A 27,562-nucleotide genomic window follows, 5' to 3' on the forward strand; every position below is an offset into this window, starting at 1 on the left:
TCTCCTGTATTTTATTCTTCCTTTGATTTATGGTCTTATATTCTGTTTTGCTTTGACCTTATCTCAGGTTTTGCATTTAGCACATTTGAAAAAGCCTTTTGTTTGGATCGGAAGCCAAGAAGTCATAATTGTTCGTGTATTCGCTGAATTTATATCAATACAAATTAAAGGATTTTCTAGGGATGTAGCTTTTCTGTATGTAATGTTTGGTGTTTCCGGGAGTGTGTATCTAAGATGTTCATCAATTAGCCGAATTTTCCAATTGACCTTTAGTAAATTCCATACATTTCTACTTAATGTATTGTAATCTGCAATGTACCTAATGATCTGATTTTTTTTCTTTGCTTCTTTCTCCTTGGTTCTCAATAATCATACCTGTTTTTTCAGGCCTGCTCTTTTTAAAGCATCATTTAGGATCATTTCTGGGTATCCCCTCACTTAGAATATTTTGAACATCTCATTAGTTTGTCCCTAAAATCAGATTCCTGGGAGCAACATCATCTTCCCCTCAGGAACATCCCTTAAGGGAAACTCTATTTAAGTGACAGGGGATGGCTACTATTGGCATGGAGTACACTATTTGTGCTCGTGGGTTTCCTACACATCTTGGTGCAAATTCTCTCTTCTTCAATGTAAATTTTGATGTCTAAAAAGTTTATTTCTTAGTCATGAATGTCAAAAGTAAATTGCAAATTAAATTTTTTTGGTTCAAGGATATTAAGAAAGAATCTAGGTCTGATTTTTCACCTTCCCATGTTAAGAAGAGATTGTCTAGAAAGTGAACCCACAGAATCATTTTTTCCATATAATGTTTCTTCTGTTCACTCCAAGCCACTTCTGCTTTCCAACAACCCATGAAAGATTTGTGTTTGTGGGCACAAATGGTGTGCCCATGGCAGTCCCTTGTGCTTGTAAAAAAAAATCAGTCATTAAATAATAAAAACATTATGATGGAGACAGAAGTTGATCATATCTCACAATATGTCTGAATGTTCCAGCAAAGAGATTGAGCGAGTCTGCAAGAAATATTTACAAGCTTCAATCTCAATTGAGTGTTGTATCGAGGTTTATAATTTGACAACATCTAGAGTTGCCATATGATAATTTAATGTCCACAACAACTCCTTTATTCTAGTTAGGAAATCTTGCAAATCCTGTAAATAAGAAGGAACACATTTTACATAGGGGAAGAGAATTTATTGATATATCTTGAGGTGTTTTCTAAAATTCCATCTATGAGACTGACTATGGGCCTGCCAGGCACTTTTGGCAGAAAGTAAATCGTAGGCATGATCGGATGTGTAGTTTTTAAATAGTTGTATTCCTCTAGATCCAGAAGATCTTTATTATGCCATTCCATGAGCATTTGGTAACAAGTTTCCATAAGACCTTCGATTTTGTTCGCAGGAAGTATTTTGTAATGATTTATTTTGTTTAGTTGTCTGTTGGCTCTGCCATGTATTTTTCCCTACTCATAATTACAATAATTTCTCCTTTATAACTAGGTTTAATGATTATCTCCTTATCTACTTACAGATCTATTAAAGCTTCCCATTCCTTTTGGTCAGACTTTGATCAATTTCTTTGGCCTGTTTTTGTTGCCTGTTGTGCCTCCATAGATACCATCTTTATTAGCTCATCTGTCACAATTTCATGGAATAGATCAAAATTGTTTGTTTTTGGAAGTTGAGTTCAAAGGTTTGATTTATAACTGCATCCACTCTACGGGGCAAGATCTGTAGGAATTCCAAATAGTCACATAGATCTATTTCTGATAGATGTTCTATCGAGTGAGCTATCATCCCAGATGCTTCCATCTCCAGGCTGGTTAGAGAGTATAAAGCTGTCAACTCCTTAGTTTGTAATTTCAGAAAACAAAGTCTTGGCTTTTTCCTTTCTTTCTTTTTTTTCGTTTTGTATATAGTGTTTTTTTAGCTTAACTTTTCGAGTAAATTTGTAAATATTAATTCTGGCATCACAAAATAAAATCTTGCATTTGGGTAGAATGTTAAACCGGTGTTCAGTGTATTTTTGTAAGGGAGGTTTATATTAAAGTTGTTATCTTCATCTCTGAGCTTTCCTTGCTTGAAGCTGCTGAAATAGCCGGTCGTTTTGATTGCTGCTGTTTGCTTTGAAAATAAATAGTCACATTTCCTGGCAAATGTATGTACCCGGCCCACAGCATAATCCTTTTTGTCTCTATTGTACTTTTGGGCTTTCTTTTGCTCCCTTTCTTGATCATGTTTTTCCAATTTCTTTTCAATGTTGAGTAATGTGTTTTTATATCCTCCCTGTCTTGCAAAGTTTCCAGAGCCTCCTCTAATTTTTCAATTCTTTCAAAGGCTTTCAATAGATTTCTATCTGCATGTGTAATCAATGTTTGCATGATTTATTAAAGCATTCTGTGGTGCCATCTAGCCACTGTTTGGTTAAGTCTGGGTCCAGGTTGCTTTGGGTTGGGAGTACGAAGATTTATTGTCCTCTAGGTATTCTTCCACTATTAAGATAATTCTTTAAGGCTGCCATCTCCCACCATTTATTTATTTCAGAAATCCTTGTTGGGTCTTTACCAAATTATTCCTTTGCCTTCAATTCTCGTTTGGCAGTGTTATGCTTAAGTGACATAGTCTGCTTTTACTTTGTTTCCTGTGCACTGTGTGCAGTCTTTGCAAATCAAATGTTCTTAGACAGTCCAGCTATGGGATGAAAAAAAGGACAGGCACAGATGGAGATATGTATTGTCTGTCAAATATCTTTCAATGCAGGAGGATTCTTTACTGCACACTGGTCCAACTTCAATCCGACCATACATGTGTTTAAATGATGGGGCTAGAAAAATCAGTCAGATACAAACAAAACAATATAATGTTCTTAAGCTATGTTCATTTTTTATTGGCAAAGAAAATTGGCGATCAAAGTTCTATGGTGGCCTACTCAGTCAGGAAAGTTGAGTTCATCCTCAAACTCAGGTTATTCACCCAGAAGTTGGTCAGCTAACACATTATTATCTAAGTCTACACATCCTCCGCCTGTGGTGTTTCAGAAATCGTATAATTCCATGCTTTGAGACTGGTCATTCTCACTGAGATTATTGTACCAGCTGCGCTGAACACATATTTAGCAGACACACTGGCTACCGGACAGGCCAGATACTTTACTGCAAGCCAGATGATTCATCTTCATATACAAATAAATCAATGGGTTTTGATCCGCATAGACCTCTGTTGAGTCATCTAGATCAATGGTCACTGGCACTGCCACTTGCTCAGCCTATTTTGGCTTCACCTCTGGACTGGTCTTAGCCCTGCTATTTGATACCAAGTCAATGTAGAGGTTGTGGATGATTCTTGCGTTCCAGTTCTTGTTGCCACTGGTGTTACTGTTGCTGGTGTTGACTGTTTTGAGATAACAGGACTGCAGTATCTGGAAGTTGAAGGCGCCACCCCAGAACTTCTTTCCATGAGTGGGACTCAATGCTCCAGCAGTTCTTTTTCCAGGACTCCAACTCGCTCAACAATCCACTTCTTGAATTCTGAAACATCCCCTTCTGAAAGAGGAATGAAAGTGGCCCGTATTTCTTTTGTAACATGGATCTAGTATTGTGGCAGAGATGCACTCTTGCGATAGCATTTGGAGTCAAAACCGACAGGACGCCAGCATTCACACGAGGCTGGTTGAAGAAACTCACACACACATGTCTGCTTACGTACTAGCGCCTACCCTACCGCCTAATTGATTATGTGAACGTGGACAGACGTGATTACACTTTTGAATTTACAAACGTACTGGCGACTTTCTCTACATGGCAATCTTATGAAAGATTTTTCAACACTAATAGTACTGATAGCTGATATTTCATCGTTGACGCCAGTTTGGAATTTTTATCGGCTGCATGATCACACCATCTGCGGCCTTACCTCTCAGCCACTTACTTACTGTTAGACCAGATACTTGGAAGTACACAGACATTTGTGCTCTACCGGGTTGGAAATATCAATGGTTCAGGTACTACACCAAGCTTTGATATACTCATTCAGCCCTGAAGAGTCGGGACTACTGTTTTCCCCAACGAAACACGTGTTGGCTGGCTGCGTTGCACAAACATTAATTTAAGAAACCAAGACACCGACAAAGAATATTGATTAATTGCTTTCCTAACTACATTTGTATCGCCTTTTTTTGATTTGTATGTGTGCACGGGATTGCAGATATATTGATCTGTGGTAGGGTTTCCCTACACTAAGTAAGGGTTTTTTTAGGGTCTCCCCTTCCCAGTAAGCACCATACATAACCGATTTCTTTCACAAACACCGTACGTCAGTAACCCTGTTTCTTTAGCACCTGTTGTGGTGTTGACTGTTTAAAAACTTAGAAAGAAATGAGTTTTTAACCATTAAACCTGGTGATAAGGGAGGGAGTATAGTTCTCATGAAGACTGAAGACTATGACAAAAGAATGATGTTACTATTAAATAACTCGGAACATTATTGTCCCTCTAGTAGACTGGAGTGGAATGCCCTTATCCAAAAGGTGCATGTGCTTGTACATTTTGCTTTTGAAGATGAAATAATTTGTCGGGATGAATACAACTTTTTAAAAAATGAGGCACCTATCATCCCTGCCCTATATGGACTTCCTAAAGTCCACAAGAATATAGTGGATCCTCCCATGCGTCCTATTGTATCTTCTATTGATTCAATCACAGAACCCCTCAGCAAATATATAGACAGGTTCTTACAACCAATAGTAATAGATCAAAAAGCGTACATAAAAGATACCACATGCATGATTGAGAAAATAGAAGGCTTACCATTTGATACTGCCACTCAATGGTTGGTTACTTTAGATATAGAGGCCCTCTACACTAACATCCCACAGGATGATACCATCACCATGTTAGAGGGCCTCTTAAAAAATGGGACCGATGACCTTAGCCGGCATGCAACATTCATTGTTGAATGTGCAGAAATTATTTTGAAAAACAAAATTTTTTTTTTTAAAAACAATTTTTTCAAGCAGATAAAGGGGACCAGCATGGGGGCCACCTGTGCCCCAAGTCTGGCCTGCTTGTATGTAGCGGCCTTTGAGGACAAACACATTTTTAACAATATAGCACCTTTCAGTGAGAACATTACATGTTGGTCGAGATATATCGATGACATTTTTTTCATTTGGACAGGCACAGTAGAGTTATTCAATGAATTTTTACTTTGGTTGAACTTGGGAGATAAAAATCTCAAATTCACTTCCAATTTTAATAAACAGGCAATTGAATTTTTGGACATTAAAATAAGAGTAGAAAATGCGAAGATATGACTCCGATATTTTTGATTTCCATATTTTTGTGCCGATATTTTTGTTTGTAGATATTCTGTCTGTTGATATTATGTCAGACATTCAACGTCGTAGCATTATAATTTCGGCACTTCAGATATTAAAATACTGTCGTGTTTCATAGCGAAATATCCTTTAAGTTAAGTGAAGACACGGACTATAGGGCGAACTAGCCTAAAGTCAGGTTAACAAATGTATACTAATTACTCTAATTACGACACCTATGATAAGGATATAGTTCTGAGACTAACCGCACTGAGTTAGATAAATATCAACAGCGTGATATCGCATCATAGTTCTAGAAGTATTATCTAAAATATAGCTATATATTAGTTGTAGGATCCTAAGCACAGTTCTTTTCATTTGATGTTTAGACTACTTCATTAAAGCAAGAAGGTGAAGCCTGGGACAAAGAGACTGTCGCCTTTTGGTCCATATCTTCAAGACCTATTTAACAAACAGAAACAGGTTAGTAGACTTGGTCATCATATTGACAAAGATTACAACTTAGCCTCTATGCATACATAGCAAATAAATTTAGATCTATATGACCCCTCTAGGTACAAGAAAAAAGAGGACCTAATCCTGATATTTACGGTGGCTCCTCCGTGCACATGTAGGCTTTTTTCCATCGACTGTGAAGGTAAATGTTGGCCACAATATATATAATAAAAACGTTCTTTGATAATGTCATAATAGGGTGAAACCACTAAGTAGTACTCTATGCTTATTTCCAAACAGCCTGTGAAAAGATCAATAATACGAGCAATCCAAATCTAGATGGAAGGAAATTTAAATACTTTTTTACATGAAATCAGGTAATACCAAATAATCATCACATGTAGAATTATCCATGAATATAGCTTCTTAATTCAAATAGATTGCAGAGCTAAAATTTATAATAATCCAATGAGATGTTGTTATTAAGTTCCAAAGAGACTGTGTCTTTTTTCCATGAAGGAATGTCTTTGTAGGGGTTGTAGATGAGACATGCATGTAAGACTATCAGTCGTGTACTATTTTGAGCAAGGTAATGGCAATGCAGGGTTGTAAGTTTTTTATAAATATCAAATCACATAGTAAAAATGTATTTCTTTAACCTTATAGATATTGAGTCAATATGTTGCAAAAGTCCTGAAGAAGGTGTGAAGACTTAGAAAACACCAAAACGCCGCGTCAACTGTTTTGTTCACTTTTGATTCAATTATATATTTACTGTCTCACCACCGTTGGTGGTTTTTAATCCTAATGTTTTTATTATGTTTTAGAATGTAACCCATGTTGGGAGGGAATAAATTTTACTAATATTTTTTGTAACCAACAAAAATTGATCTTTTGAGTATACTTTCGGAAGATTGTGTGAATGTCCTTTCGTTGCCTTGCTTACATAGGTTGTTATGAGTGAAACAGTATAGGGAGAACTATCCATATATCTCCTACCCCGTTTAGCACTATTTTGTCAGGCCACTCCAGCCTTTTACTGTTTGAACAGGGACTCTTGTTTTGCTGATACTAACACCCCCGTCCCTGCTATACACACCAGGGGTACCTCCTTTTTTTGATTTCTAGTGATTGTACAGCTTTTTAGCTGGGAGGCGTTTTTTTTCGTTATAATAAATTTATCAAGGGCATTGAAATATGGACACTCTAAAAACCAAAGGTTTTTCAGAAGAAGAATTTAATAAAATTGTCAATGGCACTTCTAGAAACTATACCTCCACTTCAAACACCAATAACGATGAAAATCAATGGCGTGAACTGTGGAATAATAATAAGAAGTTAGTTTGCACTGAACTGCATGCAGACTTTCTAATCGACTACCTTAAAAAAGGCATAATCCCCAGTGGTTTACAAGTTAAGAACGAACCAGGGGTCTTTATACGACACCCGGGATTTATAGAAAACTGGACCCTCATTGCAAATAGATGCAGCAGGGATTGGATGTTGCTAATAATTGAGACAGCGAACGCCATCCTAATAATTGAAAGAAAGGAAATATCTGAATTAGAAACTAAGCTAGATAGTTCAATTTTGGAAGACGCAAAGAAAAAATTAGAAGACATCCAAAGGGATGTCTCTGGGTATAGGGACTACCTTTTTAAGAAAAAATCAAATAAATTTAACAAAGACGTATCCAATTATAACACTGAGATAGTCTATCCCTATACTCAAAAGGACTTCTTTGACCGTCCTAGAGATAGTTTTCCAAATAGAAACCAAGGACAACAACCCTGGCGTACATACCCTAAAAAACGGGTGACTTTCTCAGATTCCTCCTATACAAGTAATGACTCCGAACAAGACAAAACAATGGATAAAAACAGAGGAGGTGAAGCGACATCTACCCCAAATAGAGAATCCCTGCCTTTTTTAGGGCAACGGGGACGGGGAAACCACCAAAACCACCACAACCACCCGAGAGGCAATGGGAGAGGGAAATTTTTCCCTCAACCTCAACAGAGGAGATATTATACAAGGAGTCAACCGAAATGGGACTAAAACAGAAAGCAGCTATCATAAATCTCTCAGACATCACTTTGAATAAAACAGAAATAGATGTCTTAGAAAAGGGCTTAGGATTTGCCATCAGTAACCGGGTCGATAAGTATAACTTAGAAAGGGACCTGCAGGGATTTTTTAGAAAGATCAGGCTGCAGGATTTCTTTAAAGATAAGCCTCCAAGAGAAGGTCAGACCAATAAATCGGGTCTCAAACCCAAATCTACTTGGACACCCCATGTTGGTATGGTTAATAAACAAATAGACCTTTTTGAAAAGGTGGTAGAAAGTAATATTGCAGAACTTTTAGTGCATCCTTTAAGAGGTCCAAATAATTTAACTGGAGCGGAAAGAGCTGCCTTAAAAAACTTAGAAAGAAATGAGTTTTTAACCTTTAAACCTGGTGATAAGGGAGGGAGTATAGTTCTCATGAAGACTGAAGACTATGACAAAAGAATGATGTTACTATTAAATAACTCGGAACATTATTGTCCCTCTAGTAGACTGGAGTGGAATGCCCTTATCCAAAAGGTGCATGTGCTTGTAAATTTTGCTTTTGAAGATGAAATAATTTGTCAGGATGAATACAACTTTTTAAAAAATGAGGCACCTATCATCCCTGCCCTATATGGACTTCCTAAAGTCCACAAGAATATAGTGGATCCTCCCATGGGTCCTATTGTATCTTCTATTGATTCAATCACAGAACCCCTCAGTAAATATATAGACAGGTTCTTACAACCAATAGTAATAGATCAAAAAGCGTACATAAAAGATACCACATGCATGATTGAGAAAATAGAAGGCTTACCATTTGATACTGCCACTCAATGGTTGGTTACTTTAGATATAGAGGCCCTCTACACTAACATCCCACAGGATGATACCATCACCATGTTAGAGGGCCTCTTAAAAAATGGGACCGATGACCTTAGCCGGCATGCAACATTCATTGTTGAATGTGCAGAAATTATTTTGAAAAACAATATTTTTTTGTTTAAAAACAATTTTTTCAAGCAGATAAAGGGGACCAGCATGGGGGCCACCTGTGCCCCAAGTCTGGCCTGCTTGTATGTAGCGGCCTTTGAGGACAAACACATTTTTAACAATATAGCACCTTTCAGTGAGAACATTACATGTTGGTCGAGATATATCGATGACATTTTTTTCATTTGGACAGGCACAGTAGAGTTACTCAATGAATTTTTACTTTGGTTGAACTTGGGAGATAAAAATCTCAAATTCACTTCCAATTTCAATAAACAGGCAATTGAATTTTTGGACATTAAAATAAGTGTAGAAAATGCGATATTAGGGGTTGACCCTAAACCGAGTGATCGTAACACGCTGTTACATTATAAAAGCAACCACCCGAACAGTCAAAAGGACAACATACCTTTCGGACAATATTTGCGTATTAGACGCAATTGTACCAACCTGCGTGATTTCAATAAACATGCGGATGCCCTCTCCTTGAAACTCAGAAACCGGGGATACCCTGATAAACTGATTAAACGCACATACAAACGTGCGAAATACTATAACAGAGAGACACTATTCAAAAAAGATAAAGAAAAAATTGACAAAAATAATGACAGACTCATTTTCGTAACTAACTATAGTATAGCGAGTAACAAAATAAAAAATATTATAAACCGTAATTGGTCTTTATTAAATAATAGACCTGGTGAAAAAATCCCGAAACCAATGTTCAGTTTCCGTCGCAACAGAACAATTAAGAATTGTCTGGTTCACACATTTAAAGAAAAGACTCGTAACAACACTAATACTATTAATAGAACTCCCCTTCCTACTGGAAATTTTACATGTAATACATGTTCTAATTGTGCATCCATGATCAAAGGAAACTTGATATCCTATAATGGCATAACACATAATGTAAAAAATTTAGCAAACTGTAAAACTAAAGATCTAATTTACATGATAATATGTCCCTGTAATAAGGCCTATATAGGTGAAACAGCCAGAGAGATCAAAACGAGAATAACTGAACACAGGTCCGCCATCAGGACAAATAAGAAATCTGCTCCACTTGTGGAACATTGGACAACACACAACCACAAATTAGAAGACCTGAAGTGGTGTGTGGTTGAAGTCATAATGCATAGTTCTAGAGGCGGAAATTTCAATAATAAAAGGAAAAAGAGAGAACAATTTTTCATGTCTTTATTCGACACATTTCGGACTGGCCTCAATAATAGAGAGGAATGGGAAAGAATAATCCTATAATAATTTTTGATAATACAGGACCAGCTGATAGTTCTCTCGTCATATTTAAGTTATTCTGAAAGTCATACAAAGGTTCTATAATCCCTCGTCTCTTCCAATATCGGGATAACTATGCGGTAGAGTAAATCCACCTTGGAACTCTAGTATTTAAATAGATATAGAACATAATAGGTGATGCATGAACATGACAGATATGCTAGATCTCTGTCAGTCTAATCTGAACAAAGAACTATAGCTTGTTGGATTTCTTCAAGTAGGACGGCATTTACATCTGCATATTCTAGGTATTGTTTAGGCATGTTCATGCACGACAGATTTTTATAGACTATACAATGATGTCTAGATAAGTAGTACTGTTGAAGTAAGAGTGGGCAGTTGCAAACTTAAGTTACGCACAGATTGTTGTATTAGAATTTTCTAATAACATGTGTTTAGACAATAAGTACCACATAGGTTGGTGTCAATATTAATGTATTCTTTGATCACGAACAATGAAGATGTCTATGTTAGTAAATACACTATACATATAGATAGTTGTTAAAAATGTAATAGAATGTCATTGGAATTTACCACGTAATGTATTGTCATATGTTTCAAAATACGTTGATATCATGTTTATGTTGAAGAAACCTGCGATAGAAATTCGTGAGAGATTCCAACCTATCCCAAGTTAAAAATGGCCGACACACCTCATTCGACGCGTCCCAATTCAAAATGGCCGATACAAATCTAGAATGTCCTAATGGAATACACAACACGCACGTGTATCTGACATCCATCAGTCTCGTTGCATTTGTTTTTTAAAAAAACGTTATTGTCATTTCTGTAAATTGGACATATCGCCCGCTTTTGTAAATCAAGTGGCCTATATATTGCCGAATTGCACATCGAACAAATGCACTTCCGGGTCAATTACCCGTACAATGAACGAAAATCGGGTTTCTCTGCTCATACAGATGTTTCTACATAAACAATGTTGGGGGCAGAGTGAATCTAAAAAGTTTAAAATAGTAAGACCATATTTCGATTATACCACTCTTTGGTGTAAACCGAAATACACATCGAAAATTGACACCACCCGTACTACTTCCGGGTCAATATAGGTGGGGGTAGCATAAAAAGTCGGGCCCAATACAGGCTCATTCTACTTCGAATCCCCATGAAGTTTGAAGCACGGAGGAGCAGGGAGGCCGCATTTTAAACCTAAGGTAGGCAAACGCTCGCAAAGATAAGGATATCGCTAATCCCTTTTCAATACCCGAGGAGACCTAGCAATGTGTATTAGATCGTTTTTTAGACATATGGTCACCTGGGTCACTTGCAGTTGGAGTTCCCTACCCAAAAGATTTAACAATTTTTGTCTTAAACGTCGTAGCATTATAATTTCGGCACTTCAGATATTAAAATACTGTTGTGTTTCATAGTGAAATATCCTTTAAGTTAAGTGAAGACACGGACTATACGGTGAACTAGCCTAAAGTCAGGTTAACAAATGTATACTAATTACTCTAATTACGACACCTATGATAAGGATATAGTTCTGAGACTAACCACACTGAGTTAGATAAATATCAACAGCGTGATATCGCATCATAGTTCTAGAAGTATTATCTAAAATATAGCTATATATTAGTTGTAGGATCCTAAGCACAGTTCTTTTCATTTGATGTTTAGACTACTTCATTAAAGCAAGAAGGTGAAGCCTGGGACAAAGAGACTGTCGCCTTTTGGTCCACATCTTCAAGACCTATTTAACAAACAGAAACAGGTTAGTAGACTTGGTCATCATATTGACAAAGATTACAACTTAGCCTCTATGCATACATAGCAAATAAATTTACATCTATATGACCCCTCTAGGTACAAGAAAAAAGAGGACCTAATCCTGATATTTACGGTGGCTCCTCCGTGCACATGTAGGCTTTTTTCCATTGACTGTGAAGGTAAATGTTGGCCACAATATATATAATAAAAACGTTCTTTGATAATGTCATAATAGGGTGAAACCACTAAGTAGTACTCTATGCTTATTTCCAAACAGCCTGTGAAAAGATCAATAATACGAGCAATCCAAATTTAGATGGAAGGAAATTTAAATCCTTTTTTACATGAAATCAGGTAATACCAAATAATCATCACATGTAGAATTATCCATGAATATAGCTTCTCAATTCAAATAGATTGCAGAGCTAAAATTTATAATAATCCAATGAGATGTTGTTATTAAGTTCCAAAGAGACTGTGTCTTTTTTCCATGAATGAATGTCTTTGTAGGGGTTGTAGATGAGACATGCATGTAAGACTATCAGTCGTGTACTATTTTGAGCAAGGTAATGGCAATGCAGGGTTGTAAGTTTTTTATAAATATCAAATCACATAGTAAAAATGTATTTCTTTAACCTTATAGATATTGAGTCAATATGTTGCAAAAGTCCTGAAGAAGGTGTGAAGACTTAGAAAACACCGAAACGCCGCGTCGACTGTTCTGTTCACTTTTGATTCAATTATATATTTACTGTCTCACCACCGTTGGTGGTTTTTAATCCTAATGTTTTTATTATGTTTTAGAATGTAACCCATGTTGGGAGGGAATAAATTTTACTATTATTTTTTGTAACCAACAAAAATTGATCTTTTGAGTATACTTTCGGAAGATTGTGTGAATGTCCTTTCGTTGCCTTGCTTACATAGGTTGTTATGAGTGAAACAGTATAGGGAGAACTATCCATATATCTCCTACCCCGTTTAGCACTATTTTGTCAGGCCACTCCAGCCTACCACTGTTTGAACAGGGACTCTTGTTTTGCTGATGTTGACTGTTTTAAGACAACAGGAATGCAGTATCTAGAATTTGTAGGCAGCACCCCAGAACTTCTTTTCATGAGTGGGACTCAATGCTCCAGCAGTTCTTTTTCCAGGACATTGACTTGCTCAACAATCCACTTCTTGTATTCTGAAACATCCCCTTCTGAAAAAGCAATGAAAGTGGCCAGTATTTCTTTTGTAACCTGGATCTAGTATTGTGGCACAGATGTACTCTTTGGATGGCATGATGTCTCTTTGCTGGCTGGTATTACCAGTCAAGTGAAGGATTACATTCTGAACCAAGATACAAGCATCTTTAAATTTATCGCACACAGCTATGAACATGTCCGGCACTCTTTTATCTGCTCCTTTAGCAAATACAACAATAGGATAGCTTGGCCCATCATACTGTCTACCTTGCTGACTTCCCATGTGAAAACCTCAAAAGGAAGTGGCATCTCTGCCGTGCATTTAACTAGCTTTTATTTGTCCATCCTAGTTGTCATGCTTTTAGTTACATCTCATCCTCATTGCGTGACATACTGCAGTGATCGGTTTGACCTGCTCAAACAGACGTTATTGTAACATGTAATAGGTTGAGTTCCAATGTGTTGGGTATGCTAAATAATCCTCAACTGCTTCCAAGCTTTAAACCCTTACATTCGTGGAATGGCCAGGAGCCATCCCATGCCACAGTACTCATGTGTGTAGGACTGCTCCGGGCCATGCTCTCACATGGCACAGAAAATCGCACTTGTGCGGGCACCAGAAGGATTTTCTTTCATTTAAAACACCCTCGATAGCTGGAGAAGAACATCCCCAGCTCTCAAGGGTGTTCTGATACTATCTCCTAAATGACGATCAGTGTGCACATAGCACCAACGTAATTTTGGAGAAACTAAAACTGAAACTCAGTTTAAGTTTCACAGTCTCTGTGCTCAGGAGCTTATCACAGTCCCTTTAGCATGAGGCAGATGGGAGAGGTGTGATTGGAAATGGGAGAATCTCCCCTTTCCAATTGTACTCCTCCCTAATGGATCCACCCACTAGGTACCAAGGAGGGGGAGCAGCCCCTTGGGAAAGGGCTTTTGCGCCTCCCATACTTCTGGACAGGGTTAGTCTTTCTGCCCCCCTGGGAGGCAGATGGGGGCATTGGCACCCGATGGGGCAGAAAGCATACTAGGCTCCATGGATTTTTTTATTTTATGTCCATAGGGGTAGGGGCTGCCCAAAAGGGGCATACCAATGCCCCCTCCCTCCTAAAAAAGTCATGGTCTTCCGGGAGGCAGAGTGGTAGGAAATGTGTGACTTCGGTGATCACACAACTTTCCCACACCGATATTAGAGCATTCCCCCAGGTCGCCCGATAAAAAAGATGTGGAGACGTCACATTTACCAATCACAAAATGACCTGTTTTGCACCAGTGTTTTTGGCCCCTGGCTCTGTGGCCATCTAAGGAAATCTACCAAACGAATACATGTCTGAAAACTAGACACTAGGGGGAGTCTAGGGATGTGTGGCTTGTGTGGTTCCCCCAATGTTTTCTTACCCAGAATCCCCTGCAAACCTCAAGTTTATCTGAAACAAATCACATTTCCCTCACATTTCTGTGTGGGATCATCATGCCAGCACAAATGTCTTTACCACACAGTGTTCCCCTCAGTTTCCCAAATAAAATGATACCACAATACATGTTGGGCCCTTCCCTGCTGTGAGTACTTGGCCAACGCACACAAGTGAAGTACCATTTTTATCAGAAGACCTGGGGGAATGCTGTGTGGTGGGAAATTTGTGTCAGCCCTGTTATCCCACAAATTCCCTACACGGAAACGTGATAATTTGTTAATTTGTTTGTATTTTTTCAGCTAAATTTGAGGTTTGCAGGGGATTCCGAGTAGGAAAAGTTTGGGAGATCCACGCAAGGGAGACTTTGGGGGATGCGAGGAGTGTGGAAGTTTATGGATCCATGCAGAATCAACAACTTTCCATCACAGAAATGTGAGGAAATTTGTTTTCTAACGTTTGAACGTTCGAAGTTTGCAAGGGATTCTGGGTTACAGAATCTGGTGAAAGCCACACAAGTCACCCCATCCTGGATTCTCCTGGGTGTCTAGTTTGAAAGAATGTATAGGTTTGCTAGGTTTCTCTAGGTGCCGACTGAGCTAGGGTTCAAAATCCACAACTAGGTACATTGCAAAAAGAGGGTCAGTTTTCACTGAAAAAATGTGATGTGTCCATGTTGTGTTTTGGCCCATATCCTGTTGGGGAATCTAGGCCTACCCACACAAGTGAGGAACAATTTTTATTGGGAGACTTTGGGGAGTGCGGGGTTGGAGGAAGTTTGTGAATCCACAAGGGATTGTTCTCACAGTTCTCCAAGAGGTGAATTATGGTATAGGGCTGAGATGTAGCTTTCGAGCTTTATCAAGAAAGTAAAACAGTAGGCCCCCATGCAAAATACTTAAGGATGCCTTATGGGTGCTTCACGATACTCGCACAGACTCACCATCACTACACCCCAACATTCAGCATCTAGCGTCCTCCTGAGGCACTTCTCAGATGGATGGCCCAGTCTATTTCAGGCTATGATGGGCTAAGATGGGCCGGTCTTGGCCCGGTCTTCGCCTGGGCGTGCCCGTGCATTTGTCCCGCAAAGCATGACCTCCGGTGGCCTTTACAGGTGTCCACAGCCCCTCCTCTCCAGCTAGGGGTCTGTAGAAAGTGCAGTGTGCTGTTCAGAATGGGCAGGCAGGCAGCTAAAGTGGCGAGTGCTTCAACATTTTTTTTTTTAAATAGGTAAAAAGTGCTTCAGAAGAAAGCAACAGTTTTTTCATCAGCAAATGATATCAACAAAGTGATTGTGGTGCTGAAGTCACCATCTTCCCAGCTTTCAGGGACAGGCAGACTTTTGTCAGAAAACCAAAACTTTCTACACAGTTTTGGCATTTTACTGGGACATAGTCTCTTTTTACTTTGTGTGCTTTCAACTTCCTTCTAGTTAATGGATGTGAAAGCAATAATGGATCCTGGACAGCTATAGATTTCAGAAAAGTAGGCAAATTATGAATTTAGCAAGGGGTCATTTATGGAGACCTTTCAAGGTTTTCCTAGAGAAACTAAAAGTTAAAATAAAAAAATATTGAAATTAAGTTAAAAAAAACAGCCATTTGTGCCAACATTTTCACCTGTAGTTTCTCCTGACTGTGACATATTTTTTAAAAGAATATACCTTTACGTCTGTTGGACCCTTTTGGTTGTAGTGACATATAGGATTTGTAGTAACTCAGCTGGATAAGTCACTGATAGTGGCAACTGCTGCGAGTGATTACAACAATCCGAAAGAGAAATATATGAACTCGCAGATACTAATAATAAAGAACACCTACCACCCTTGACTTACCACCAGCAGTGAGACCCTTTACAATTATTTTAGCCAATGTCCCAGTTCTAGAATCACAGAAGAACAAAACATGGGAGGTCCTGAGGAATAAGTGGCTCTTTTGGCTGGGCTCTAAAACTGGATTAACTGAAGCTTTGTTTGCTAAATTTAAAATGGCTAGAAGGATGACATGGGTTGGCCTGGATAACAAAAAGTGTGTGGGAGATTGTATAGTCCTAACATTTAGTGACCCATATTAAATACAGGCTATTTTAACTAGAACCGGAAATACAAATATATCATATACGGGTATTAACATTCTGCCTTTAGGTTTTTTGACCAACCTTGTGTAGTTTTCAAACAAAGATATCAAAATATGCCTCCCCAGGACAGTCTAACTTTTTCTTATAACATACCAGTTGCCAATCGCTTCGATTTCCTCCCAACATTGGAGGACATCGATTGACCAAGAACCCAAAATTAATCATGCTTAAAAGTGGGACTTAGGACTAAATTAGTAATCAGTAATAATTATTGCTAAAACACCAAGCTCAATCAGGGAAGAAGGTCTGCCTCAAATATTGCGGTCCACCTCAACTCTGGGCTCGATTCCGATCCGGCAAAAAAATCCACCGTACGATTCGTATTCGTAGCCCTTTCCGTACGAATCGTACCCGTCCATCCGAGTCGCGTAGTACGATTTGCATTCCGTGAATCCGTCTGAATCGTCGCGATCCGTACGTATTGCACGGTTGAGACTGTGAACCGTACGACTCGTACACACGCCGTACGACCCAACGAGTACGATCCGGACCGGGGAATCAGGACGCGATTCGTACGGTCCACGTCAGGTAAGGGCGATTCGTATGGAAAAGCGCACGATTACATACACCCCGTACAGCGCGTACCCCCCATGATTGCAGGGGTACGGCACGTACCCCTGCGATCATGGGGTGTACGAGCCGTACCCCCATTGTACGATCGGTGTACGATCGGTGTACGAGCCGTACCCCCATTGTACGATCGGTGTACGAGCCGTACCCCATGTACGATCGGTGTACGAGCCGTACCCCCGTTGTACGATCGGTGTACGAGCCGTACCCCATGTACGATCGGTGTACGAGCCGTACCCCCATTGTACGATCGGTGTACGAGCCGTACCCTACGTACGATCGGTGTACGAGCCGTACCCCCATCGTACATGGGGTCGGCTCGTACACCGATCGTACATGGGGTACGGCTCGTACACCGATCGTACATGGGGTACGGCTCGTACACGATCGTACACCGATCGTACAATGGGGGTACGGCTCGTACACCGATCGTACAATGGGGGTACGGCTCGTACACCCCATGATCGCAGGGGTACGGTGCGTATCTCTGCGATCATGGGGGATACGCACCGTACCGGGGGGCGTTCCGTACCTGTTTCGGCACAAACTCTGCTTTTACGGCTGTTTTCAGCTCCCGTAGAAAAAGGGTTGTACGGTGCGTACCCAACAGGTATCGTACTTGCTGGGTCGTAAAAACCAGCCGCGAACCGTACAGATGTCGCGTACAGCAGGTTCCGAGGGAGAATCGTACGGAGATTAGAGTCGTACGGTGTCTTGTACGACTCGTACGGAGTGCGGCTCCTGGTACGAATCGTACTTCGTCGTACGTACAGGGGACGTTGCAGGGTACGATTCGTACGGGAAAAACGCTCCGAACGGCTATTCGGAGCGGTTTTTCCCGAATCGGAATCGACCCCTCTGTGTGGGGATAAGAGCATGTATCTGCTCAAGAATAAAACTACCCATCATAGTAATGTAATAAACCAGAAGATTCAAACTGAAATGGAATTGACAAAATCCAATATATTATTCTGGAACGTGGCTGGGCTGCGCCAGAAGGTGGAAGATCCACATTCGGTCACCTTTATTGGAGACTTCTTAATATTGTGTTTTCAAGAGACATGCACAATGAACGAGGTGCACATAAATGGATATAAAACCTACCACACTCCAGCAGTGAACTCAGTGTGTGGTAGAAATATGGGAGGGTTATGCACCTACATTTCTAGTAGTATAACCGTCAACAGGATTGATTTTGAAATCTCCAAAACTTTTTACGAAGTCTAGCTATTGTTTATGGATAAAAAGCATTCTGTGGCTCTTGTAAATATTTACAATAATATTCCCAAAGAGCAGCTAGGCCATGTACTGGGTGATTTACGGAAAGATATCAGTAATACACAAGAAATCTCCATGGATGACCCATGCATTATTTGGGGTGAGGATTTTAATGTTAATGTATGCCAGTATGCTGTGAAGGGTATTTGTAGCTTTTGTTCGGAACAAGATCTGGGGTCTGCACACGTTTCTCATATTACATCTGGCGATTTGCTTAACACTATTGTGTATCAATTCGACCTAGGGTTCCCAAATGAACTCTGCACCCCCATAGTCCCATTTAAGAACAATTTTAATGGCAGAGGACAAAGCTCTAATATTGATTTCATTTTGATCACAAAGATTCATACTAACAGTGTGAGGGATTTTGAAACTCATACAAATGCAATGAGTGACCATTTCCCTATAAGTTTCTCTATTTGTCTCCCATCTGATACACCGTACAGGGGGCCCCAGGAAGAAATATTCCCTTTGAACCCACGCATAGAAAGACTAAATGGGAATACACTGAGTTGGACAAAAACTGACCCAACCTTATTATTCAGTCAAATAATAAATAACTGTAAGAAGGATGTGGGGTTTGCCTTGACAAGTTTGCCACTGACTTGGAGGTCCTAAACTCATTTGGTATTATTGCAAAAGAGATTAGGGACCTATTGATAGTGAATACAAACTAGCGCTAAAGGAACGTAAAGAAACATTAAGAGTGCAGGCCTGGCAGGATCTGCGTGAGGCATGTGAACTCAGAGATAATATCACTTTCTGGAAGGTGGATAATGCTCCTTTTTTAGCACCTAGACATGCTCCCTCAATAGAATTAGCTATTACTGAAAGCTCTAGGGTTGAACATTATACCAACCTATATAATGAAGTCAAGCAAATTGAGGCCACAACTGAGTGGGACTCACCCATTTTGAACAAAGATTGTTCTCTGCTCCCCTTGGATCTATGTTTTACCCTGCAAGATGTTGTTTGTATCATTAATGAAAGTGTTGCTGGTAAAGCCCCTGGACCAGATGGTGTCCAAGTGGACATGTTCAAATATAATCTACAGTTCTGGGGACCCCGGCTAACTCATGTTTTAGAAGCTTGTTGTCAACAGGGTTTGTTACCATCATTGTCGGACTCCATAGTGGTCCCAATTTTTAAAAAGGGAGACCATAATAGTCCTGCTTGCCACCACCAATTTCCCAGCTGGATTCCTTTCTTAAAATTACAGGTCGCATTAGTTTAAATAGGTTACAGTCCTGGGCGGAAGACAAAGGTGTTCTTTCTAAATTTCAATATGGCTTCCATCTGGGTATGGGGAACATTAAACAGGGTCTGAATTTAAAAATTGTGATCTGTAATTATACACAAGTGAAATAAGGAAAATTATTTTTAGCCTTTGCTGATTTAAGCTCCGCTTTTAATTGTGGAGTCACAATAAACTATGGAGAATACTAAAGGAAATGGGTGTGAAAACACCTCTTATATCTTTTATGAGGCAGTTATATAAGGATGTTGGTGCTAGAGTTCGCTATGGTAGGCAGGGCGAATGCACAGCCAAATTTCCTATTAGTAAAGGTGTAAGGCAGGGCTGTGTACTTGCCCCCTTACTTTTTAGTTTGTACATGAATGACTTAGGACATTTTTTAGCTAAAAAATTTCAGGACAACCCCATCATTAATAAACAACCTGTGTCGGCATTGTTGTACGCAGATGACATTGTTTTAATGGCGCGTACCAAATTAAGCCTACTGAGAGTTTTAACGAGTTTTACATTATTTATGGGTGCAAGGGTTTTGAAAGTAAATACCTCAAAAACATATATCATGAAATGTGGACAAAAATAGCGCTAGGTGGTGCAACATTTTTAATAGTTTCCCATACCTTGGGATTCAATTTGATTACAGAGGGACCTGGGATGTTTATTAACACGATTGGTGCATTAAACAATTTTGCTAGATGGCTAGGTAGAAGACCTATACCAGAACTAATAATGATGTATAAAGCTAAGTGCCTATCTACAGCCATGTATTGATCAGGCATCTGGGACTACACGGTCATGAACCCCATCCAATTAATACAAAACACATTTACAAATTATCTACTGGCCGTCTCTTCGAGCTCGGCAAACTTGGTTTGTCACTCTGCACTTGGGCTGACTTATATAGCAGATCTGGCCAAAATCAAACCGATTTTACTTTGGCACAAGGTTTGGGCTACCAAGGAGACTAACTTTAGTCGTGAGGTGATTAGGGATTGCTTGAGTATGGAGATGGGGTCCTCTATTCCGTGGCTAAATTATATCAAAAAGTTTACGTGTGATATGGGTCACCCAGAATATTTTGAAATCCAGACAGTATCATCAAATTGACGAGAAAGTCTTTAAAAACACTTTGCCTAGCATATTTACAAATTAATAGACTCACCACTGAGATTATTAAACAATCAGTCATGGAGAACCAATTAATGTTATCATGTTATGCTATCCAGCCATATCTAGCCTGTGTCCCTGGGCCCTATGATAGGATGCTTTTAACACGATTTCACTTGGGGATCTACATTGGTGAGTTTCCCCATTACTAATGATTGGTCAAAAACATTAGGTGCCTGCCCATGTGACGCTATATCACAACAATCCACATTACATGTCACCCTATTCTGTCATTTTTATTTGCACCCAAGAAAAAGATTTTTAAAACCAGTTTTAAAAAAGATGGGTCTGAGACAATGTTGATAGCGTTTTTAGCGATGCAAGGTTTAGATGATGAACTGACAATTTTAGCTGTTGTCCTTTTTCCGAAAAATGTTATGAACCATAGAAAATGTTCATGAAAATAGCTGATGTATGACTATTTTTAATTATCATGAAATCATTTCCTTGTAAAAATGTGTTTTTAGAATGGATGTCTAGTATAGTGCTTGTATTATTCTAAATTAAATTGAATAAAGCTATTTTTGATTTGATTGGCTTGATTTGAAAATGTTGCTGTATTTTGGCTAAATTCTAGGTCCACTCCAGGGAAATCCACAAACCCTGGGTACCTCTGCAATCCTCAGTATGTTGGAAGAAGAGGAAGCAAATTTGGCGTGGACACCTTATGAGAACAAAAAATTACAGGGGCCTAAGTGCAAATTACTCCAAATAGCCTAAAAAAGGCTTAGCGCGTGAGGAAAGCCTAGCAGCGAAAGGGTTAAAAGAATGGCTGAAATGAATGAAGATTCTTCTGCAGATAGTCAATAAGTTGCTGACTAGGTCTTCCTTTCTGAGAAAGCTCTGCACAATGATGTTAAGGCAATGCTGCCATTGTCTTAACTAAATTACTGCTATGGTCCGTAGCAACAACCCCAATTCTGAGACCTATGGGTTGCAACCATTCAAAGACCTTGCTTTTAAAGTTGTCCAAGATGCTTGCAGTTGTATGGGTTTTCTCCATGGCAAACATGGCTATTGGTGCATGCTGCTGAATGCCCCTATACGTTTTTTCAGTACTGAGACCTGTAAATATCGGTTGCCTAACCCCCAGGCAAGAGATCCAATGTGCAGTGATATACATGTAATCAGTGGTCCACATGTCTGTCAGGTGGATAGTCTGAGCAGCACTCTGCTGCAACGCTTTCCAACCAATTCCAGCATATGGAGTTCTGGAACTCGCACTCTGGCAAAGTAGGTCCTGCTGAAAACCTTCCATGTCAGGCAGATGGCCACAATAAATTTAAAAAAAAACACACTCCTTCCACAAAAGAAAAAGGGAGGCGATCCAGCGCTAACATTTTAGCCAGCTTCCTGTTGTACAAATGTGCCATTGGCTGGTTGAGTTAATAGGGTCCATCCTGCCTAAACATGCTCACAAAAGTAGCCTGGATTTCTTTTGTTGGTGCCACTGATGTAGGTGACTTCTGGAGAAGATCAGGAGGTGGTAGACTCAATGTGCATCTTGGGGCAGTCACAGTATGTTGTTTCTGTGTTGTCCCTTCTGACTCTTGGAACATCGTGACTAACCCTGGGCATAAAACTCAGCTTGCTGAGTTTTCGTATTTTTTGCAACTCCGAGTTCCACGTAGAAGCCAGGATTGGCAGAAAACTCTGCACTCCATAACTGAGCTGAATTTTAATCTTTTTTGCGCACCCAAAATGTGTTTTCTCTCCCAAGCACCATCAAAACCTTCTCGAAATGACAATTTGGATGACAAAAACTCCTCAGATGGACATTTGGCTGTACTTTTTGGTGCAAGGAGACCTTTTTCTTTTTTTACTTTTTCTTTTGAAGAGGAAGGACGTGCTCAAGAGTCTCTAACTTCATGTTCCTATACAGCAGGCTCCTCCCAGTGCTTTGTCCAGCTCCTGTTCACTTTTAATTTGGATTTGGAGCTGGAAGGTTCACTCTTAGTGTCTGCTGCATCAGATCTCATTGGATTTCAGGACTTTTGAATTTGATGTTTCACAAGTAAGTTTAAAAATGTGTCTTGTTTATTTGCTTGGGGCTTTGCACCTACATGTGTTTGTACTTTTCATTGTTTTTTAAAAACGTATTGTGGTCTGTAGTTTCAGTAGGGGCTTAGTTGTTTATTGTATTTCATTGTTCTTCTTTTATAAAGGAAACATGTTGCACAGTTCACTACATTTTCTCAAACATTTGAAATCAATTTGCAATATTTATTTCAATTCACTAGCCCAGTAGCCTGCCAATAGGCCTTTCAGCAAGTAGACCCAGAGCTACTGTTTCTGTGGTGTCTGTTGAATTTCAAAATCATTTCTGGCATGAATGGCATTGGAATGAATTGCAAAATGTATTTTTTGGGTATTTCACTTTTTTTCATGTGTAGTTGTGTAACTTGCAAACCTTTTTAGCCCTGTAGATTTTCCTTTTGGCATTGTTGCATTAAAGCTGTGTTTTTTATCATGCCTACTTTGTCTGGCCAGTGTGTGAGTGTCTTTGTGTTAGTGGGCCAGCATTTGTCGTGGCTGAGCCTCCTCTGTGTGACCAGGAGCCATCTTGTAAAGTCTGTGTCCATATAGGCCTGCTTGAGTGTATTGTTTTCCAGGCCTCCTGCTTGTTGTGACTGTGAGTGAACATGTGGCTGATGGTCATTTTGTGATGGTAGTTAGCATGCTTTTTGCCATAGGCCTGCATGTCTTTCCTTTGTTCCTCTCGGTTTACTGCTTCCTGTTGTGGTAGACTGGCCATGTGGCTGTCAGCAATTTTATGAAGGCAGCCAGTGTGATTTTGCCATAGGCCTGCATTGTCTTTCTCCCCTTTCTTGTTGTGGTGGGGCCTGGCCATGTAGCTGGCAGCTGTTTTGTGAAGGTATCCAGTATGCTTTTGCTATAGCCCTGTATTTTCTGTCTTCCCTTTCTTTTTGTTGTGGCCTGGTTATGTGGCTGGCAGCTATTTTGTGAAGGCAGCCAGTGCGCTTCTGCATTAGGCCTGCAAGCCTTCTTTGTGGTGGCCACCATGCCTTGTTGTTGTTCTGCATGATATTTTTTCTTCTATTCTCCAGCAAAATATGTAGCACAGTTCAGTACATTTCCTAATAAATTTGCAATATTATTGCTTTGAATTGATTCACTATGTGGCCTTGTCTGCCAATGGGTGTTCCAACCAATTGGCCCAGAGCTACTCATGAGTGCATGAAGCAACTATTTATGTCGTGTTTGTTGAATTTAAACATCATTTAGTGCATGGATGGCATTGGAATATGTTGCAAACTGTTTTTTGGGGTATTTCACTTTTTTCATGTGTGGTTGTTGTATAACTTGTAAACCTTTTGTAGCCCCGTGTATAATTGTTTTGGCATTATAGCATCAAAACTGTGTTGTTTAGCAGGCCTCCTTTGTCTGGCCAGTATGTGAGTGTGTTTGTAATAGTGGGCCAGCATTTGCCCTGGATGAGCCTCCCCGTGTGGCCTGGGGCCATTTTGTAAAGTCTGTGTCCATATAGGCCTGCATAAGTTCATTGCTTCTCAGGCCCCTTGCTTGTTGTGAGTGACCATGTGGCTGGTGGCCATTTTGTGATGGTAGTTAGTGTACTTTTGCCATAGGCCTGCAGGTCTTTCCTTTATTCTACTTGGCTTACTGCTTCCATCCATTGTCAGCTGCAGCTCTCTGAATGCTGCATTCCACATGATGCACAATGCCAAACCAGTTCTGTTACATTTGTATTTTTGTTGTTCTTCTTCTTCTTTCCTATCCTTCATGAGTGTACAGTACACCATGAAAGCCCTTGTTGTCAAAATCTCACAAATGGCTATACTGTATTGTTATGATTGTTTAATAACTGAGGTAATATATTAATAATATTAATAACACTAACAAGTGTGACCACACACTAATTTATATATTTTATTTGTTTGTTTGTACTAGTAGTAATTGAACCACAACTCTGAATGCCACCTTTCACTGATGTTCTTCTTGATTCTTTGCTTTCAGGTGCACAAATGAGGAGGAGACAACATCATTAATTGTAGTGCCAGACAGTAGTTCTGCTGTGCACAACGTCACGACACGTGTGACCATAGACATCTCTTCAACTTGTACCACTGTGTGCTGCTACCATCTTGAAGATGGTGCCAAAGAAAGGTATCAGGTCCAGTATCAAGAAAGTTGCCAGTGAGAAGAAGGCACTGCCACTTAACAAGACTGGTATGTCGCCCAAGACCTTTTTTGGGAAGCCAAAAATTGTGCCTGCAGCTGCGGTGTCTGGGGAACAAGCAGGGAGCAGCACCCCTGCATCAGTGGACCAACCCTACCAACCTAGACCAAGTACATGTCTGTCACAGAGGCAGCCAGTCTAATCACGAGTCCAACGCCGATGAGCAGTTATATTGAAATTGAATTTTCGCAAAGTAGTACCCAATCAATGCAGGAAACTCGGATATGTGGGCAAAAACAGCTGCAACCCCCGCCCCAATAGTGGTTTTTCCTCCTGAAGTAGGGGCAGTTCAGGAGATCAAGCTTCCTGTAGAGGAGGAAGAACAGCCCATGCTTTCAGAAGATCCATTGTCTTCCAGATCCCCAGCAAGGGAAAGGAAGACTAGCCCATCAACTGCACTTGGAAGCCACCTCAGTCTGAGAATGAGACATGCCACAAGACAAGGCTAGGGAAAAGGAAGGTTCAAAAAAGCCTTAGAGTTAGGAAGGTAGATGTAGAAGAGGCGTCATAATAGACATTAGTCCCACCCCAGTGGGGACCAACATTGCCCCATCCCAAATTGCTGTGAGGGACACATTTACCACCAACCCAGATGATACCACCACTACCACCTCCAGCTTCTATATTTTGCAGGCAGCATTCTACATCAACTAAAACCACTGCAGTAGAAGTTAGTATTCAAGGAGTCAAACGTCACACCGACCTACCAGTTCATCTGACATTGCAAGTGGAACCAGCAGTTAAGCATGGGCGAATTTTGCGAATCTGACATTCGCGAATTTTGCGAATTTGCGAACTCGCAATCCGCAAAATCCGCGAATTCTCGCAAATTTGCGGATTTTTTTTTGTGTTCGCAAGGATTTCTACAGTTCGCAAGGATTTCTGCCAGTTCGCGAGGGTTTTGTACCAGTTCGCAATTGCGAACTTACATGTCGGCTCGCAACAGTCACGATTATGTTGTTTCTACGTCTGGTTCCTCATCACAGGTTCCCAGCACCCTCTGTTTCACCCCTGCCACCCTCTGTTTCACCCATGCCACCCTCTGGTACATCAATTCCACCCTCTGGTTCATCATCACTGTAGATTATGGGGGGAAAAAGCAAGCACACCTGCCTGCTTCAACTGACATGAATTAATTTGGGGTTGATTTATTAATGTGTCACTGTTTTAAAATTCCAGTCTGGCACCTGCTTCCTTATCTGTAATTTGCTTTCTGTTGCAGTGCATTTTTTTTCCAGGACCTTTGTGGCCTACTTGTAGCTATTCTATGAGCCTGCTGTGAGGGTCAGAGCAGGGTCATACAATTGTTGCAACTAGCAACTGAACTCTGGAGGGGCCCTTGTCAGGAACTAATGATGAGTTTGAACTTTTGAACCTGCTGAATGCTTTTTTTGTGTTCGCAAGGATTTCTGCCAGTTCGCAAGGATTTCTGCCAGTTCGCGAGGGTTTTGTACCAGTTCGCAATTGCGAACTTACACCGCACGCCGCAAAATTGTATCACCAAGAAAAAAAAATCCGCTGCGTGCGAATTTGCGGATTTTCGGTAAATTCGCGAGCGTTCGCAGATTGCGAATTTACCGAAAATCCACAAAATCCGCAAGCGTAACGGATTTTCCGCCCATGCTTACCAGCAGTGCCCGAAAATTGACATCCCCAGTGTGGGAATTTTTTACGGTTAGCAAGAAGGAGGTGAACATTGCTTTATGCTCCATTTGTGGAGAAGGTGTTAGACGGAGTAAGCATTTTCTCTGGTACACAAAGCAGCCATGTCCTCAGCAGTGCAGTGGTACCACCCACATCCTCATCAGCAATATCACAATGGCACAAGAGTCAGTCTGAGACACTGAGGGGTCCAAGGCAAGAGAGTACTGCAATGAAAAAAGATCCATTGAGCCTAATATCTGGCTTCAAGAAGTACCTGCATTAGTGGCACCAGAAAAGAAAAAAATCCAGGCTACCATTATCAGCATGTTTAGGTCAGAGGGACTGTACGAATGGAACCACCCAATGGCATGTTTTTTCAACGTGAAGCTGGCACCTCCCTTTTTCTTTTGTGTTAGGGGTGGGCTTTCTTGAATTTGTGGCAGCCTTCTGCCTAAAGAAGAAGGTTCCCAGCTAGTCCTATTTCACCAGATTTGCTGTACCAGCACTACATCACGATGTGCTTGAATTGCTTGGACAAGCTTTGCAGAGTTCATACTATCCACATGACAGCATATATGTGGACCAGTTGCCAAGCTATTGATTACATTGGCATCACTGCAGCTCGGGAACATGCAACTGTAGCCATGTTCGCCTGGAACCCTTCCTTACCGGTTGCTCCCTCAAGCTGCCTGGCGCCAGCCCGTGATTGCCCACAGCTGCTACCAATCGCTCCTGCATACCGCAATTTGACATTTGGTATTGTAACTATATACTGCAGTTAAGCGCATTGTGCATTTACCCCCAATTGACTTTTAGCGAGCTGTAATTGCTGTGAGCACTAA

The sequence above is a fragment of the Lissotriton vulgaris genome, chromosome 9, assembly GCF_964263255.1.
Source record: "Lissotriton vulgaris chromosome 9, aLisVul1.2, whole genome shotgun sequence".
Classification (NCBI taxonomy): Eukaryota; Metazoa; Chordata; class Amphibia; order Caudata; family Salamandridae; genus Lissotriton; species Lissotriton vulgaris.